At 37.6% G+C, this 13,605-nt stretch overlaps 1 non-coding gene across 1 annotated transcript; it reads right to left on the reverse strand.

Annotated features, from left to right (window-relative positions):
* Nucleotides 1-2,806: 2,806 nt before the first annotated feature.
* LOC121139103 lies at nt 2,807-2,912 on the reverse strand. Its single transcript, XR_005875938.1, has one exon. It is a non-coding gene; the product is annotated as a U6 spliceosomal RNA (small nuclear RNA).
* Nucleotides 2,913-13,605: the final 10,693 nt, after the last annotated feature.

The following is a 13,605-nucleotide window of genomic DNA, read 5'->3' on the forward strand; positions in this document are numbered from 1 at the left end:
TTGATTTCAATGTTAATGTACAGCTGAATGCTAATCTCTATTGTGATTGGAGTAAGAACTGAGGCTTTTGACATGGAGGATAACTGGGTTAAGAGTGTTCTGTCATCATGAATGGTATTAATTCCCTTGTAAAAGAGAATCCTGGGAATGAGCTTAACCATACTATTTAGGAAAAGTCATGAAGAAGAAGCTCCTACTAGAACCTGAATCTGCCTGTACCTTGATCATGTTCTTTCCACTCTCTGAAAATGTAAATGTAATTCTGTGTTCTCGATAAGCCACCAAGTTCATAGAACTCTGGTGATAGAAGTCCTAGTGGACAAAGACAGACTCCATAAACTATACCCACAGTTAGCTCATGATAACTACTATCTCTGAGAAATGACAGCTATGTCTAAAATCCTGGTAAAAAGATATAATCATGATATTAATTTGAAATTTGAAGTTTTTAAAAAAATTCAGTGCAGAAACATTTTCATGATATTTTAATATACACAAATAAATGTTCACTAAACTGGCATGAATTAGGGTCAAACAGTGAAGTTAGAAGACCTGTTGCCTAGGTGAAGGAGGTAGAGAAGGAAACTGTGGGTTTATAGTGCTTCATATGCCCACCTACTCATTTTGGTTCTAAGGGAACTGTCAGATATTTTTCATACCTGATACAAACATTTATCATATAACAAAATTAATTTTCTGGTTCTATAAAATCTAATAATAGCCATCTGTGGAAAAAACCACTACCTCTCATATCCAAGCTTCCATCTAATTTAGTTTTACATGTCACAGTTTGAGAAAATAAGGCAGGGCTTTCATTATTTTCAGTTCTCTTGCCTTGGATCATGAGACATATACTGCCATCAATGCTAAGAATGAAACCAACACACAAAATATCTGTATCTCCTTGAAAGAACTGCTCTGTAACGTGTAGTCTTCCCACCAGCCTGGTTTCAGAGCAGCAGCATAAGTCCCAAATGAACACACAGGAGGCTCTATTAATTATAAAACTGTTGATCATTTGCTATTGTTTCTCATTGGCTAGCTCTGACTTAATTATTGACCCATAATCACCAATATATATTTTTGTAAGGTCTTATCTTACCGAGAATGCAGACTTGCATCCCGTCTTCCTGGGAATCACATGGCAACGATAACAGATGAAAATGTCACTCTCTCAAAAAATTTTTTTTCAGCTAATGACAGGGCCTATTAACACCCCTTTGAGCCCCTAACAGGTAGGAGTCAGAATTGAATCCCGTCATGGGTACTTCGAGAATGCGGGAATGTAGTGACTAGCATCACCATTTTAGCAGCTATGACCAGCTACCATGTGCTTACATGACCTTGCCATTCCTGTCCTGGTCACTAGGAGGTCAGATGCCCTCCTCATGGCAAGGAGCCAATCAGAAATTAGCTGGCAGGGTGTGCTTTACAGACAGTGCACAACAGTGACGTGCAGAGCATAGCACTGCCTTGGGAGGGCCTATGGGCCTTAACAACCAATTGACTAATCAACACAGGGCAGATCATCCAAACTTGGAAACACACCAATCCTGAGATTGTTTGATATGCCTAGACACACCTCTTATGCTGCCCTTTAAGATCCCTGCCTCGAAGTTGCTCAGGGTCTTTCTCCAGCCATTCGCCATGGTGGAGGGATGAAGCACCTGAGCTAATGTGTTTAGCTCTGTAAACAACTAAAATAAAAGACTCTTTGCTTTTGCATAGAAATGGGCCTCATTGATTTTGGGGTTCAGAATTTGGGCACAACACTGGCCCATTCCTGGTCTTTCTTTTTAAATTAAATTTTATTTAAATTAAAAAAATAGTATTTTCCATGCCAATCCCACTTCTCTCTCCCTCCCATCCATCCTCCCATTCCCCCTACCAACTTACCCATCCCACTCTCCATCTACTCCTCAGGGAGGGTGAGGCCTTCCATGGGGGATCACAAAAGTCTGTCACATCATTTGCAGCAGGACCCAGGCCCTGCCCCTTGTGTCTAGGCTGAGAGAATGTCCCTCCATAGGGAATGGGCTCTCAAATCCCATTTGCACATGGGGGATAAATACTGGTTCCACTGTCACGGGCCGCCTAGACTGTCCAAGCCCCCAAACTGACACCCATTTTCGGGATCCTGGTTTGGTCTAATGTTGATTTCCCAGCTGTCACTTTAGGTTCTGTGAGCTTCCAGTTGCTCAGGTCACCTGTTTATATGGAGTTCTCAGATGGTCTTAACCTCTTTGTTCATCATTCCTCCCTATCTACAAATGGAATTCAGGAGTTCAGCTTAGTGCTTAGCTGTGGATCTCTGATTCTGCTTCCATCAGCTACTGGGTGAAGGCTCTATTTTAGGTAGTCATCAATATCATTATTGGTTTGAATATGAAATACCCCACAGGGCTCTCTGGAATTGAGATCTTAGGTGCCAACTGGAGAGTTTTAGAGAAATGATTGGGTTTTTAGGACTATGTTTTATTCGCAGGGTAGTTTCCTTACATTGGTTCATAATTTGGTTTCCCGACTGTAAAGTCATGTAATTTGTAAGAGTAAGAAAAAAGGTAAAAATAACTGAAACAAAACTCAAACACTGAGAAAAGGACATCAAAACCAGACAGCCATTACCTGGCATTCCCTCCATGGCTCATCTAGTAATTCTGTTATAGTTGACCTTTAGGGCAGTCTAGAAATCTATTATGGTTAGGTTATAAAGGCCGTAAGAACCATGGAAATTTGGCCTTTCTGAGATGTTGGAAAACAGTAAATTTTGAAATTTTGTTAATTTTTTCCATACAAAGTATTATGAAAAAGAATAGAATACTTAATGAATTTGCATGTCATCCTTTCACAACGACTATGCTAATCTTCTCTGTATCCTTCCAATTTAGTATATATGCTGCTGAAGTGAGCACTTGACAATGGCAAATAGCACAAAATGTGTGATAATGCGAGCAGAACATTTTATCCAGCTTCAGAAAAAAACTGATCAGTCACCTGATGCATGTTAATATGCTGCTCTTTTCACAGGAGCTACTTTCTTATTTATGACAAATCGGTTTGCCTTAGGTCAGTACTTAAAACCACATTATACTGAGTAACTGAGTACTTTAGAAACAAAATAAAAGGAGTATTAACAATAAATATTGATTGCAGCCTAAGTGAATGTGTGTGAACTCTATTGACTTTAAGGAATATAGAGAAAGGCAAATACACACACAGTGTGTGTGTGTGTGTGTGTGTGTGTGTGTGTGAGACAGAGAGACAGAGAGACAGAGAGACAGAGAGACAGAGAGACAGAGAAAGAGAAAGAAACACAGAGAGATGGAAAGACAGAGAGACAGAAAGAGACAAAGAGTTGAAGGGAATGGGAAGAAATGATCATGTATTTCAATGTATTTGATAAAATTTAGATGTGCTTAGAATTTCACTTGTATCCTAATTGTAATTTACATTAAACTCTTTGGTTATTATTGACCATCTAGTTCAAATTAAACTTTGTTATGTATCTAAGGCACATATTCTTTTATTTATGCATTGTTAGGAAGTATATACAAAGATATAAACATACTTTTCAATAGGCTAATACTTAAAATAATTTTTATATGAGTAATTGATATAACATGAATTAAAATATAACAAGAAAATTATTACATTTGAAAATATTATCATTTTTCCAGTTATTTGAAATCCACATTTGATACTTGTCTAAGTTTTGGGGAGGAAAGAGATTATTTTGCTCACAATTCCATACAACAGTTCATGCACAAAAGCAATAAAGGCAGAACTCATACAGGCATCCATCAGCAATGCTGGTTACTGGTTTCTTCTCCCTGGATTCCTTAGCTTGCTTTTTACAGAATCAGGGACCTCCAGCCTAGAGATGGCATCACCCACAGTGAGCTGGGCCCTCCCCTAAGATCACTAAGAAAATGCTTTATAGGCTTGCCTGCAGCCTGATTTTTTTCCTCTATCCTTTTTTATTTAACAAGTATGTTTCAGATGTCAATCCCAACTCCCTCTCCCTCCCCTTCCCTCACCCTGTTCTCCCCACCAGGCTCCACAGTCCCCCACCCAATCTCCATTCCAATCCCCTTGGAGGGTGAGGACCTACATGGAGGATCTCCAGAATCTGTCATTTCATCGAGGGCATGGTCTAGGTCCTCCCACAAGAGTCCAGGCTGAGAAAGCATCCCTCATTGTGGGATGGCAACTCAAAGTCTATTTTTAAGCCAAGGATAAATACTAACCCAAGGCCCAATAGATTATCTAGGCCTCCTCACTGACACCCATATTCAGGGGTTCTGGGTGTGTCCCATGCTTTCCACAGAGCAATTAGTCTGGGGTCCAAGTGCTCCCCTTTGTTCAGGTCAACTGTTTCTGTGGGTTAAACCAGCCCAGTCTTAACCCCTTTGTTCATCAGTTCTCCCTTTCTGTGACTGGATTTCAGGAATTCAGTTCAGTGTTTAGCTATGGGTATCTGCCTCTGCTTCCATCAATCGCTGGATGAAGTTTCTGTTTCCCAGACTCTCTGGCAGTGGGCTTGTATGTTTAGCCTGATTTTATAAAGGCATTTTCTTAATTGAAGTTCTCTCCTCTTAGAAGACTTTATTTTACATAGACACAAAACTCTCCAGTAGAATTGTCACACTTGTCAGCTTAATACACAAGCACGCCACCATTAAGTCCCAACATTTCCTTTCTCATTCTTTCCCAATTTCTCACATTAAAACACAAATAACTTGAGAAGTCCTAAAAGAAAATCTCACATTAAAATAATCTCACAGAAAATTTTCTCACACAAATAACTTGCAAAGTACCACATTTGTTTTCAAATTCAAACATATTAAAAGTTCAGACTCTTATATGTCTAATCACTTTAAGTTTACAAAATTTCTTTTAAAATTTCAAAGCCTTTATGTAAATATCTTCTGTAAATTTCAAAATTATGTTAAATACTTTCTTCAAGAGAGAACCAGGCCATAGTAACAATCTGAACAAAGAAAACAAAATTCCAACAGTGTAAGTAACTGAATGTTTTCTTATCTGGGATATACTCAGGATTTTCTTGAATCCTCTAAGGGGCTTTGGTGACTAGTCTGGCTCTAGCATTGCAGTACTCCCAACTTGCCATCTGGGCTCTTACCGCCTTCCCTCCATAGATACTGCTGTCCCTAGTGGTCATATATGGTATCAGCATCTATAAAACTGCTAGGGATCCTCTGCTGCTACTGTACTTTTACATATATTCTCTTCTGGCCTTTCTTCATGGTGCCAAGCCTCATGTTGTCTGTATGACCCTTTGAATCTTGAGCCTTCCATTGCTACTGAAGCTATGCCTTCAGCAGTGTCTTCCCTGTCTTCTCACAGTGCTAAGCCTTAGTTGCTCCTCATGACTAATTTCATGTCTTCAAAACCAGTAACAATTGATCCAGCAAGATACTGCCTGGATGGACATAAAGCAGAGACAGGACAGCTAGAGACTCTGTATAGAACCAAACATGATTAGGGGAAAGCAACAAATAAAATTATTCCAATGATATTCTGCTATATTCGTAGTCCAATTACCACTAGAATATGTCAACTAGCAACAGAAGGGAGAAGATACAGAGACACACAACCCATGGCCTCAGAAGAAGGACAGGAATGATTGTAGAAACAAGAGAGTTTGAGGAAATCAGGAGGACAAGACCCACAGAATCAACTAATCAGGGCTCATAGGGCCTCACAGAGACTGAAGGAGCAATCTTAGAGACCATATGGGTCTTCAATAACCTGTCATTGTTTTGCTTGGGATTTTTATTAGACTTCTAACAGTGGAAGTGGGGGTGTCTCCGCCTCTTTTGTGTGATTGTGTAATCCATTTCCAACTACTGGATGCCTTGTCAAGCCTTGATATGAGGGTTTATACCTATTCTTATTGCATCTTGTTATGTCTTCTTGCTTCATATACCTGGGAGGCCTGGTCTTTTCTTAAGGGAAAAGGAGAAGAGGGGAAAATGGGAAGGGGTATAGTGGGAAAGTAATGTATCAAATAATAATAAAAATGTAATCACAGCCCAAACTGAATTACCTTAAAAAGTACTTTCTGTAATAAAATTTGAGGACATAAAAATGTATTTGGAGCAATTTCAGAACAAGAGAAGTAGCTTTGTTTTGATTAACTCAATTCCATCCAACTTCAATGAGGGATCCCCATTTTCATGGATGGAAAGGACACCTTCTACATCTCATATTTGGACACAAAGGCTGAAGTAGTGATTTGTTCTTTCAAGCTGTCCTTTAGTCTATTTCCTTACTTATGAATATTTGAAAAAACAAAAGGAAAACACATTTCTCTTTACTGCTAATACTGCTTTTTCTGTAAAATAGCAAACTTACACATATACACACATACACACATACATACACACACACACACACACACACAGGTGCTCTTCTTTTTATTCCAATCATATCATCTGCTTTTCCTAGTAATGAATACTATACACCCTATCATTTGCTTCATTGCCATTTATGAAATGAAGCTTTGATGTTTCTCCTAAACCTTGACAGACAAGGAAATAGTGTCCTTTTGCAGATGGGGATAAGAAGTAATACAAAATATCTGAAGAATGTAAGAAAATCCTGTATTTTCAGGGCATTTACTTTCTCTAATTTGTCAAAATAATAAGTTACTACTGCTTATTAATAACACATTATTTTTAAAGTCTCTGGCATTTATTTCTTATTATATTTAAACACAAATTTTTATTACATAAACCTTAATAACTCAGAAATTGTCTACCCTGATGTGTTAAGCTATTCAAACTGTGAAATTAAAGAAGAAAAAGAAAGTTTCTGAAAGACAATGTTGAATTTCTGATTCTCTTTTTTTCATTTTGTTCCTGTGTGATAGTGATTAATGATCCCTGATTTCACTTGTCTTTTATCAAGTTCTTTCAGGTTCTGTTTTAGAAGTGAAGCTTAACCTTTCTCCACTTGATCAAGGGTATGGGGAGACTTCTGGATAATGACAGACTGCAAATAGGAACTTGTAGAGATAAAGAGTTGGAAATTATAATGTGTACAGATAGGGTAAAAATAAATTCTTCTCAAATGCTTGTTCTCCTGTGTCCAGGTCATTTCCTATGAGATACTTTAAGGTAGCAAGAAAACTATTGAATAATAAATTGTTTATTCAAATGTAGTAATAAACCTGCAATTTGTGCATACAATAAGTACAAGAGATTTGAGCTGTATTCATACAAAACAGGTTGTAGCTCAATTTTCGGAGTAGTATATGAATATTCATAAAACAGTATCTAATTTAATGACAAATAAAACATGAAAATTGAACAATATTTTTCCTGTATGTTAAAATATCTGGCTAGGAAGAAAAGTTTGCTGTTCACAAGAAGGATTTTTTTGATTTGTCATTTTACTCTGGATGTTGGAACGTGCCAGACTGTTCCACTTTCCTTCATGTGTATTTAGCAGAACAATTAAGATACTGGCAACACCTCCTCCCCATGCCCTCTCTTACAGTCTATTTCCTGTCTACATCCACAGGACTCAGCAAGTCACCATCACTGTGTGTGTGTGTGTGTGTGTTTGTGTGTGTGTGTGTTTGTGTGTGTGTTTGTGTGTGTGTGTGTTCATCAGGATTAGTTTAATCAAAAAATAAATATTTGTAATATACATCATTAAAATAAAAATAAATAAATGATATTTCATCGTGGTTGTTGACTAGATTTAGAGATACCTAGAAAATTGGCAAAGCGTACTCCAGTGTGTATGATGGTATTTCTACAGAAGGCTCACTATAGGTCAGAGATGTGGAGAAAGAAATTCCATGTCAACAAAAATGGCATCATCCTATAGACTAGGATCCTAGTGTAATGCAAAGGGGGAGCTAATAGAAGCATATTTTCTGCCACATGAGGGAAACTGAAACTAGTATGCTATCAGCTATACAGATTAAGAATCCAGATTCTTTGACCTTTTAGCATACACTTGCACAAGGTTACTTTTATGCTTTCACATGCATTCGTCTGTCTTATTCTGAGGCTTCTGGCACTTTATACTGAATTAATACTGTTTGTCTAGCCCTTCAGACTATGGATAGTAATCATAGGACCATGTGGGCTATGATTTTCTACATCTAGAGAAGAAACTTCCACTCATAGTCATATATACTTTCTGCTGGGTAACTGTGACTAATAGAAAATCTGAATTTACTTATCAGTCAAAGCAAAACAATACAGCAGAATAAACAAGAAACTTTGCTTCCTGCTATTTGGGGGCACTGTCAATATCAAGGGGACCCTAAGAAAACTGAGCATCCTGGTCAAATCCTGGGTGTAGTAGTGTGAGGTTGCATCATTTCAGCTGTTCTAGATATTGAATCTCCTGGGTCACTGCTTCAGGGGATCTTCCTTGATCAAACTGTATTTGTTTGGAAGGAATCCACATCATTTCATATTAAACACAAAATCTCTTTTCCAAAGTAACTTGTTCTTACACTTCAATTTAGAATTATTTAGAATTCAAGCATTTTCAAAATATATAAGTTGAATTATTCCAGCAGTGTTTATAATCAAATGTCTTTTAGTAAATGTTGCTCTTTCCTCATCAATCAAACAATTTAAAAATAATACAATAACATACAGTATCCAGACTCTCTGTATTTTCTATCTTTATGTGGCATTTTTATCACTCTACTTCTATAACTTTTTTTTCATTTTCTTGAGACAGGGTTTCTCTCTGTACTTTCAGCAGTTCTTATTTGGGCCTGAAGTGTGGTGGGACCTGACAGGACATAAACCTCCATCTTAAAAACTCAATGATGATGACCGTGTAAGCTACTAAGTGATAGAGTTGTAGTCTGTAGAACTTGTGTCTTCTGAAGCACAGAATGTAATACCCTGGGTTGGACAGAAGAAGTCTATACATGATTGTTCTCCATTACACTCCATATTCTAATTGCTTCAAATATCCCATCTAGGTTCATCAACAGTATGAAAAAAACTTGTAACAATTCAATTTGTCCAAATTTCAAATAGCTATTTGGTTTAAAATCTAGTCCTATAAAAGCTGAACATTCAAATTTGAAACCAAGTCCAATCATTTCTACTTTTTAATCAATCTAGACTCTAGGAAAAACAGAACTCTTTTTATGATTCTTTATTATCTCATTTGTAATCTGATCTGATATTCAGCATACCATATCAACAAACAAAGCCCTAAGAAATTACAATAAGTTCTTGTAGAGCCACTTTGGAAATCAGTACGGAGATTCCTCAGAAAAAAGGGAATAAGTCTACCATAAGATTCAGCAATTCCATTCTTAGGCATATACACAAAAGATACACACTTATACAACAAGGATGTCTGTTCTACTATGTTCATAGCAGCATTATTTGTACTAGCCAGAAGCTGGAAGCAACTTAGATGCCCCTCAAGTGAAGAGTAGATAGAGAAAATGTGGTACATTTACACAACTGAGTACTATTCAGTAGAAAAAAAACAATGTAATCTTGAAATTTTCAGGCAAATGGATGGCACTAGAAGAAACCATCCTGAGTGAGGTAACCCAGTCACAAAAAGAAAACAAGGCATATACTCTCTCATATATGGATTTTAGACATGGAGCAGGGGAGTGCCAGCCTACAATCCTACTGCTGGAGAGTCTGGGAAACAGGGAGGGCCTTAAGAGAGATAGGCTTGAAACTCTGGAGAAGGGAAATGGGACGGGATGTACTGGGCAGATGAGGAGCATGGGGGAAGGGGAGAGGAAACTAGGAAAAAGAGAGGGGGAGAAGCGGAGTGTAGAGGAAGATATGGGGAAGCAGGAAGTTTGAGTCAGGGGAAGAATAGAAGAGAACTGAGAGATACCAAAATAGAGGGAGTCACTATAAGTTTGAGGAGAAAGTTGACACTAGTGAGATTTCCAGAGACCTACAAAGATGACATTAACTGGCAAACTAAGCAATGATGAAGAGGCTACTTTAAATATCCTTTCTGGACATTAAGATTAATGACTACCATGTATACCATACATACTAGAGCCTTCATCCAGTGGCTGATGGAAGCAGAGGCAGACACACACAGCTAAACACTGAATTGAACTCCTGGAACCAGGTGGCAGAGAGGGAGGAGTCATGAGCAAATGGGTCAAGATCAGGCAGGTGTAACCCTCAGAAACTGCTCATCTGAACAACGGGGAGCTCATGGATCCCTAAGTGATGGCTGTGAGGACAGCATGTGAGGACAGCATGGAACTGATCTAGACTGTACAAGAAGAGGGAGTTTACGGTGAGACTCCATCACTCAGCAGCATGGGGAATAACTGTTGATGCTTCTAGACTCCTGGGGACTGGAGCAGCCCGCTCCCCACAAGCTTATTTCTAATTTAAATTTAAAAATTTCAAAGAGCCCTACGATCACTTCAGTTCTTTCCCACAAGTTTGGAAAAACACTTTTCTTTTACCCTCAGATGGAAATTTGGTTCAGCTTTGTCAGTACACCCCACAACAGCCTTGTTAGGAAGTGGGTTTTTCCCATCCTATGATTTCATCCCACTGGGGTTCTCAGTGCTCCTTCCAGTCTACGATCCTCATCCTTTCTAGTTATTTGGATGATTCAACAACATGCCTTCACACTGGCAGTGAGTTTTCCAAAAGTCTTGGAATTTGTACCTGTAGACAAAATGCAAGTAGAAACTGAAAATGGCTTGGTCTGATGATACTTTTTCTTCTTATTTAATGGGAACTCCCAAACCATGGGAATGAATAAGAAATAAGACAATCAGGCTGTATAACAAACAGTCCTTGATCCAGTATTCTTTAATGTCTACCCAGACTTCTTCTTTCTTTCTAAAAATTTAGTAACTAAATCCTGAATCATCTTTTCTAGCCAAACCAGTCAATACTAGAAGAATCCAATAAACAATGCTAAAAATAATGAAAAATATGAGTTGTTGTCTTAAATCATTAATTGGAGAATAATACCTACTACATGCCTCAAGCTGATACATGTTCTATAAATCAATTAACCATTTATAGTATAAATTCCACTAAGAAAAAAAATATTTTCAAATTGATGTCTCAGTGTATAAACAAAATTTTATACCTGCCTTGTGTCCCAATTTCTAAACGCCTTCCTATCTTAACACATCCATGCACACATAATTTTATTTCTCACAAGCAGCTGGAAAGTCAAATGTATCCATTCTCCCAGTGAGGAACCCATAACTCACTAGTGACTCACAGTAAAATGATTCATCTGAAACTTAAGCAGACCTCTGTCAGAATTCAGGTACAGTGCTTTATCAAGACATACATAATATCTGAAAGCTGGTTACACTTTTTATAAAATATATAAAGGTACCCAAAGAAGGAAACTGTTGCTTGAGAGACATTTTAGTTCCTTTAAGAAATATGTGTCTGTATAAGAGAACTATTGTTATTTAATATATTTTGAATTACATCAAGGGAGTAACACCACTCAACATAAATACATGATCATAGAGACAAACACATTACATTTTAAGAGCCATCCAAAGACAGATTTTGTTTCAGAGTATGAGAGTACTTTACATAACCATTTAATATATGTATTGACTATATATTCTGGGTATGTAATATAAGCTTTCCTTTTTGATTTCATAATAAAAATTAACATAAACAAGCAATACAAAATTTAAATGAAGATTGTGTTAGTATAGCACCAAGAAAGCTTCTTTTGTGCACTAGCGTACACATACAGGAATACATGGCTTCTCCAGTCAGGCATGTCAGGGAATGTTCATGGTAATCAGTCAAGAGAAGGAAGAAGTGGGTTGACTGTGTTCTATTGAAAGCCACCGAAAAATTTAAATTATCAGGTTGTCTAACCTCCACTTAGCCAGGTATTTAAGTGGTAGATTCCGTTACTGATGAATGAATGAGTGAAGGAAGGAAGGAAGGAAGGAAGGAAGGAAGCAATGAATAAATAAGGTTATCTTTAGGAAAGTTCATTCTACTGTAAAAATAATATATATGTTGGTTAGAGAAAGATCAAAAAGTGCATTAAAATGAAAAGTGACAAAACTGAATAAAGGGGAACATTCTGTGATGTTTTCTGGGAAGATGTGAACAAATGTCTGTATTCTTCAGCTATTAAGACTAACCACAGAACAAATTACAGTTTTATCAAAGTCTACTTTAGTGAATAGTGAGATAATTAGGGTTGACTGTCAAAAGATGGCTGAGGGTTGAGATGTATGATACATATCTCACTAGACAGGATTTGGAACCATCCTGGAGACAGACCTATGAGCATATCTGTGAGGAAATACCTGGATTATGTAAATTAAGGCAATACTTACAAGGTTATCTGGATTGGTTTAACTAAGATTCAGATACCTACCCTCCACCTGGCCAATACCATTCCTGGGGCTTCAGTAATCAGCTGCATAAAAATTAGAAAATTAGCTTAGGGACAGTAATTATCATTCTTGACTTCCTGAATGCAGATACAAGATGATGTGCTGCTTCAAGTTTCATCTGACAGGATTTTCCATGGTAATGGTCTGTATTCTAGAACAGTGAGTCAGAAAACCTTTCTTCATTGATTTTTTCAGATGTCTTCATTTGCAATGATAAGTCAAGTAGCTAATACTGTGGGTGACTCAAGAAAAGTTACATCTTCCAAAAATCTGACTCAACATGAAAACTGCATTCCCGGAGCTCCCTGAACATTTTTGAGCAAGCTTAGCTAGCCAGCCAGTCTCACCTCCCAGCATTTTCTTACTTCTTTTATAACTTTGGTAAAGAATATTGTGAATTGTGCTTTTCTGAAGTTCTTGAGTCTTGTAAATAGTGTTAGCCACCTAAGTCTTGTAAGTTGCATTATGGTCTCTCTTCCATCCATAAAGATATCCCTTCAGTTTTTGACGAATAAAACACAATACACAACCCCTTGTTCTAACTCACACATTCTTTCTTTCAATACCTGCCATATGGCCAAAGCCACAGATAGGGTAATACAAATGCCCCATTATTTTCTTCTATTTTGGATCACTACATTACAGTAATAGTCACTTCACAGTGGTTTGACTACTGTGAATATCTGTAATGCACTATCCTTTACAAAAGCAGCTTCTTTCCATGACTGACAAAGGATTACAGAATCTGTAATCACTACAGTTTAGACTACAATTTGACAGTAGGACCTACAAACTCCCCCACCATGTTTTTTTGCCTGGCTTACAGTAACAGATTTGAATTTTCACTGGTAGACTAAGTCTTAAATCCAAAGAGAAACAAATTGGTTTTATCCATAGCCATTTTGCCACTACAGTACAAGTGTATACATTCTGAGTATGTTGTACATCCACATGCACCATATTTGCTGTGCAACATCTAGGAACATAGTCAAGCCAGACTGTTGTTGATAATTTTATTGCTGCCACCCATGTGTCACCTCCTTAGGAAATTTCCAGATCAGTTCTTGCTTGATGTCTCCATGTCGGGTACCTAGAGAATGTGATATCTTCAAGCAGTCGGACCTTAGCCTCTGTCTCTGCCTGGAAACCATTAGCAATGGCAATGTCCTTTATTGAATGTGTGGCCTTTGAGCATTTAC

The sequence above is a fragment of the Mesocricetus auratus genome, unplaced genomic scaffold (assembly GCF_017639785.1).
Source record: "Mesocricetus auratus isolate SY011 unplaced genomic scaffold, BCM_Maur_2.0 Super-Scaffold_6730, whole genome shotgun sequence".
Taxonomy (NCBI): domain Eukaryota; kingdom Metazoa; phylum Chordata; class Mammalia; order Rodentia; family Cricetidae; genus Mesocricetus; species Mesocricetus auratus.